The sequence below is a fragment of the Oxyura jamaicensis genome, chromosome 4, assembly GCF_011077185.1.
Source record: "Oxyura jamaicensis isolate SHBP4307 breed ruddy duck chromosome 4, BPBGC_Ojam_1.0, whole genome shotgun sequence".
Taxonomy (NCBI): Eukaryota; Metazoa; Chordata; class Aves; order Anseriformes; family Anatidae; genus Oxyura; species Oxyura jamaicensis.
In genome coordinates this window covers 72,142,435-72,148,434 of record NC_048896.1, presented here as the reverse complement: position 1 = coordinate 72,148,434, position 6,000 = coordinate 72,142,435, and the positions used below count along the sequence as shown (strand labels likewise).

General features: G+C 41.7%; 1 long non-coding RNA gene across 1 annotated transcript; it reads right to left on the bottom strand.

The window, feature by feature from the left end:
- Positions 1-2,181: 2,181 nt before the first annotated feature.
- Positions 2,182-4,189, bottom strand: LOC118166771. The gene is made up of 3 exons (XR_004750725.1): positions 4,082-4,189; positions 3,441-3,497; positions 2,182-2,905 (listed from the first exon to the last, which is right to left on the bottom strand). It is a non-coding gene; the product is annotated as an uncharacterized LOC118166771 (long non-coding RNA).
- Between the last annotated feature and the right edge of the window lie 1,811 nt (positions 4,190-6,000).

Here is a 6,000-nt window from a genome sequence, read left to right as displayed (position 1 = left end):
AAGATAATATTGCTCCTCTTTCAATTTGCCAGATGAAAAGAGCCGATGGTTTGCACAAAGGATCTTGGAGATGTCTTCTGCCTTGTGAAAAGCTGTACATTCATAGTCTAAAACTTGGGCACAGTCTTCAAAAATAATAAACCTTTCTCTAGTTCGAAGCTGGAAGCTGTAGCTGGTGAAATCAGGAGCTGGGTCAAATCACAAGGCGATGTGGTTAGATTTAACCCTGGTTAAGAGGCGTACTGAGCACTGGTCTGGTATTTACTCTGCAGTCACTTCTTTTTGAAGGGAAGTGAAACAGGCAAAGTGCAGCAGAAGCATTTCAGCAGGAAATTATCGTTATTTACTGAAGCAAGCTCTAAGAACAGAAAAAAAAAATCACGCCAAGAAGAATTCAGCCATTTATTAATCCCTGCAAAAGGGGAAAAGAAAACAAAAGAAGCCGCCTAATTCCACAATTTCTGTCTCTCACAACACGAGGCCCTGAGACAACAGCAGGTATTGCCACAGCACATGCACACACTTGTGTGCTCAGTGGGTGTGAGCTTGTGCAGAGGTCAGGGGAAGGAGGAGGAAGGTCTGCGCCTGTGGAGGCAGGGGGTGTTCATACACATCCCATAATAGTCACGGGTGGTTAGCAGAAAAAGTACAGGCAATTGACTCAGTGACTCAAAAATAATGAGAGCTGAACCCCTTCCACTCTCGGATGGACAGAAGTGCTCCAGCACGGCAACACGTGCTGCACACAGAGCCAGTGCACACGCAGGCTGCAGGGCTGTACAGCAGGAAAATGGGCCCATGGAACAGGAAGGTCACCCAAATGCAGGGGATATATATTCCACACAAGCCTTATATTAATATTAAAAGGGTCTTAAAGTGTTTGTTTGTTTGTTTAAGTTACCATTTTTGATAAAGCCAGGAACATTTATTGCAATTCAGATTACTTGCAGGAATACACAAATGCATGATTTCTTGGACACAGGAGAAACCAAATAATCACAAAACTGTCTCTCTCCACTTGCAGCAAGAGATCACACCACAGCAGAAGGCCTCCCCGCAGGCTGTGGCTATGACTGCCTGCACTGCTGCACAGGGCAACATGTTTCCCTGTCTGTCCCGAGTATCAGCCCACAGCTCCTGAGCTGGTTGGTCTCCAGTCCACCCAACCACCCTAGAATGACATTCAGGTGAAAGACGTATGCCCAAAGATAGATTTCAGCAGGAAATTAGCATTATCTTGGCTTTCAGCACAGTTCTATGGTGGTATTTAAATGTGGAACCTGCTCTTGTTTCTATTACCAGTTGTCACACAGGGGGCTGAAAGCCTCTAATAACCACCTCCAGGAAGGGGTGGCAGGTGTCACACAGCACCTTCCATGAGATCTAACTCACTTTCACAGTCATTCCTTCCAATATTCACATGGAGCAAAGAAATCACACACTGGTGATGCAAGAGGAGAGGAGGAAGAGGGAGCAGGCTGCTGGGAGCCAAGCGTCAGCAGCGGGTATGGATGGAGTGACTAGACACGACAAAATATCCACACACCTTGATGCTAAGCAGGGACAGAGGGCTGTATGGTGGGGAAATTTTCAACCTCACAAGTTTCTCTGTTTTCTCTTTTTTTTTTTTCCTCCACAAAACAAACAAGAACTGCAAAAACAACATATATATGACGTTGAAGAACAAATTGTACCACAAGCCATTGTTAGAAATGGATTTGCACAGAACAAGCAAGCTGTCTCAAATCAGGTATAGCACAGCTGAAAACACTCTGATTGCTTGTCAGGCTGTGCTTGAAGCCTAGGGAGGGTGGTTAGCTCTGGCAGGAGTACTCTGAGGAGCGCTGAAATCCTGTTTTGCTTTGCCTCCACCTGCCCATAGAAAAATACAAAGAAACAGGTTGCATCTGATTTTGAAATGTTTGGTACCTCCAACTTTGGTCTCCAAACCATTTAATTATTTAATTATTTGATTATTTATTATTTTACAACTGAACATGTGAGATAATGCTGGTGATGATTATATCACAACAACATAGCGTGTCTTGTCCCAGTGCTGAAAGAAGACTGCTAGCTCACCACCCCCTGTACACTAATGACAACAAGATGAACAGTACTACATGGATATGTGATTTTATACAAAAAAAAAAAAAAAAAAAAGTGTTTTTCTGTCTATTTAACTTTTTGTAGCATCCTGCAGTTAGCTAATGATGAGCTATGTTTCTATTTTTTCCTCTTTTTCAATATTTCATGGCACCTTTTCAGCTTAATCTGAGGGTTCAGACAAGACTTTTGTAAAGTGGAATTAAATCCTCTGTGGCTGAAAACGGATTAAAAAAATATAGTATAAAAGGGAAACACAGTCAGTGTGAAAACTGCACGGTGTATATGCGTAAACAGAACCACAGCCCATTAATACTCACACATTATTTTAGACTTAGGTGCAATGTTCAGAGCAATTCACTGTTCTTTAAGAAATAAACCTAGAAGCAATTAAGAGGATTGTATGTATCGAGTCATACATAATAATAAGATCAAAGTAAAACTGTTGATTACACATACACAGTAACTGGAAGAATTTGTGGCACAGTCAGAAACGGTGTCATGGACACTGTTTGTCTGACTTTTATATAAATGTAAATGTTAACAGAACAGGTAATTCTTGTTGTATAACATTTCCGGTCCAGTCAAGTACTCTGTCCTGAGGAAGACTGACAAAGAAAAAAGACATTTTCTATTCAGAAGATAAAATCTATGGGGGAAAACACGGGATGTGATCCACATTTCGCAGCACGATGCGCAGCACCCGATCCATGACCTAATGCCTCCAGCTCTCCTGCAGGAAAAGCTCTATTAGTGGTAATAATAACCATGAGCTCTTCTCTAGGTTTTCCCATCAGAAACCCTGACAAAATATTTGACAGCATGATTAATGTGATTTTCTAGGAGAGAAAGCAGTCTTAGCAAGAGAAGGACAAATAAATTTGTGTGCCCTAAAATTGCCTGTTACCAATGATTTTGGTGCTACTTTGGCAAAAGCATTGTTTCATACATTGTGCTTTGGGTCCTGGCGGTGGAACGGTGCACCACAGACAGATATATAGTGGAGACATGGAGAAGATGATGATGCAAGGGGTTTACATTTAACTTAGCAGTTCAAAAAGAAGCCAGTACTAACTCATCTGTGCTCATTCACTAGATTAGCATTTCTATGCATTCATTAGGTCAACCAGAGAGAAACCTAGATCAGGAGGAATTGCTTCAGCTTAGTTATTGCAGACCTAGTACTCATCAAGGTGCTCAGTAGTTGAACAACTCCTTCATCTAGGAAATCAAACACAAATTAAAAACTACCTCTTATTATCTTGCCATGACCAGTCTCCCAGCTCCCCTCCCAGCTCTGCTCGGCAGTACGAGTTGCCACAGTCCTGATGACTTACACTGCTTGGAAGCGAGCCGAGAGGGTAATGGACTCCACTGGCCCTGCCAAACTGCTCCTGCAAAAACAGAGTTTATATGAATTTTATAGGCTTTAATTGCTTTTTTAAACGGTATTAGCTTGGTAATTAGTGGTTTGTTAATAATAACTTTGACAAAGCCAAAACATCTACTGGCATTATAGACAGAATTTAAGCAAGAGAGACTGAGAGGAACGTGGGGCACCCTGAGTCAAAGGTGCCTCCGCTCACACTAGTGTTGGCATGGCAGTGTTGTTAGCAGTACTTGCTACTACAATGCCCATGGTATTGTTTTTTGTTTTGTTTTATTTTTTCTCCTGAGATATACTGTACTTTCCTCTCTTTCCTCTATTTTTTTTTCTTCTACTTCTGTAATTTTGAACGTTTCACTTCCTTTTTTTTTTTTTTTTTTTTTTTTTTTTCCCCAGACAGATCCATCTAGCTCCATTTTATCTCAAAATTCACTTGTTTAACTTGGAGGCAATGGAAATTATAGACCCTTTGTGGTGAAAGCAGTAACAGATGTTGTGTGAGCAAGTGGAGACAACAAGAGCTGGGCTTTGAGCATTCATGGAAAGGTTGCAAACAGACAACACAAAAACCCAGCAGACTTCAAGAAGTACCTTTTCCCTCACCTGCTACCATGCCTTTAGTACAAGTTGAACTTTAGGCAACAGAGAGAATCACGTAAGCACTAGCAAATGCAGTTCAAGTAAAGTCTTTGAACTCAGCTTAAATAGCCCCCGATGGTGCCAGGGGCAGCAGGGGAGGTATTGCCCTGACATCAAGGCACAGCACCCACCTGGGCACACACCTGACCATGCACACGAGGTGCTGCAACTTTGCACCATCACACTTCTGTTCATACCATCAGCAAGAAAAGTTCCACTGTGTGAAATACTTTTTTCTCCTTTAGAAATGGGGATCTTTATTCAAAAGTGAAATTTTTATTAAAGTGCACACTTGTTCTTAGCTTTCTTGTGGAAAATAGAAAGAAGAGTGATACTGACAATTGTTTTACCTAAATCTCTAGGATTTAATTCTTCTCTAACATAGATTTTCTTCCAAAGAAGCACATAAGGAAATAACCATTTTACAGGGCATCGTTGGGTTGAATTCTAAGAAACAACTTTTTTTTTTTTTTCCTCTAAACTAATGATGCAGAAGGACGGCTGCTGCCTTCCAGGCTCCAGTTCCAGGCTCATAGGTTACAGCTGTTACAAAAAAAGCATTATCTTGAACAAAGAGCCTGTCATTAGCAAAAAGCCTCACAGTTAATGTAAAATGTGGTAATCCTTTGGAAGAAAATTGTTAAATATTTCTGAAAATTTTACATAAAGTGACAGCTTTATTTGGGACTACAGCAATGTGATTTTGCACACCTACCAATGATCTTTGCTGGCAGGCAGAAGGATGCTTTTTTCCTTAGCTGATTATTGGCAGTCCTGCAAACAACTGACTTAGAAAACCAAGGTGGGGTCCTTTTCTCCTCATGTTATCATATATTCAGAGTGCTGGAAGGGACTTTGGGAGACCATCCAATGCATTCCCTGCCTAAGAAGAATATTGATTATTCATACAGTTTCAGACAGATACTTGCCCACTAGTCATTCCTGTTGATAATGATCCAGGGGACCGCCTTGCACCCACAGTGCTCTCAGCGGCGCTGTGCAGATGAACATGATTAGGATTTATGAAACTCCTGCTGATGTGCAATATCGTAAGGAACAGGATCCAACCTCCAGTTCCTTACCTGTTCTGGCTCAGAAGAAGAAAGATATACAAAGAAGAGGGGGAAGGAAGCAATTATTTACACTAGCAAAGAACCAGGATTCTGAACACAAAGGTACATTTTGTCTTTTTTTTTTTTTTTTTTTTTTTTTTAGTTAGGATCACGGTTTGCTGTAGTGATCATGGGAGAAATTCGTGGCACTTTCTAGAAGAAATTACTCAAATTCCTTCAAAATTTTTGCAGTATGCAGTTCTTTTGAGCATAATTGGCTTATACCCACAAAATTGCTCCTTGAAATCTATCGGGGCCTATAGCAGAGAGATTCAGAGGCTCGAGAGGAAAGGTTGACTTGCTATGAGTTTGATTTCTGCTTCCAGGACGCCACAAAAAGCCCTGCAACAACCTTGTGTGTGTGATGGGTCCAAGCAGGAGGTTTGCCATACCCAGGTGGCAGTGCTGGGTGCTGCTGGGGGCCTGTGTCCACCAGCTTGGTGTGATGGTTCATGTACAAGAGGTTCCTCGCTGGCAGCTGGGGACAGCCAAACCAAGAGGTGTCTGCTGTTCTGAATAGTCCCAGGAGCTGACTATGCAAGAGAGTAAATGACAACAGGAGTAGTGCTAGAAAGGATATCAGAGGCGCTGAAGAAATGTCCTTTACAGAAACAGAAGACCTAGTGAGGGAGAGGAGGAAAGGAAGGAAGGTGAAGTGGCTTATTCAGCTTCTTCTGTCATTTTGGATAAGAAAAATAATTTGTGTGTCAAGTCAGCAAAAGCATTTCCTGACCTCTTGCTCTTTTCGCTGCCTTTTTT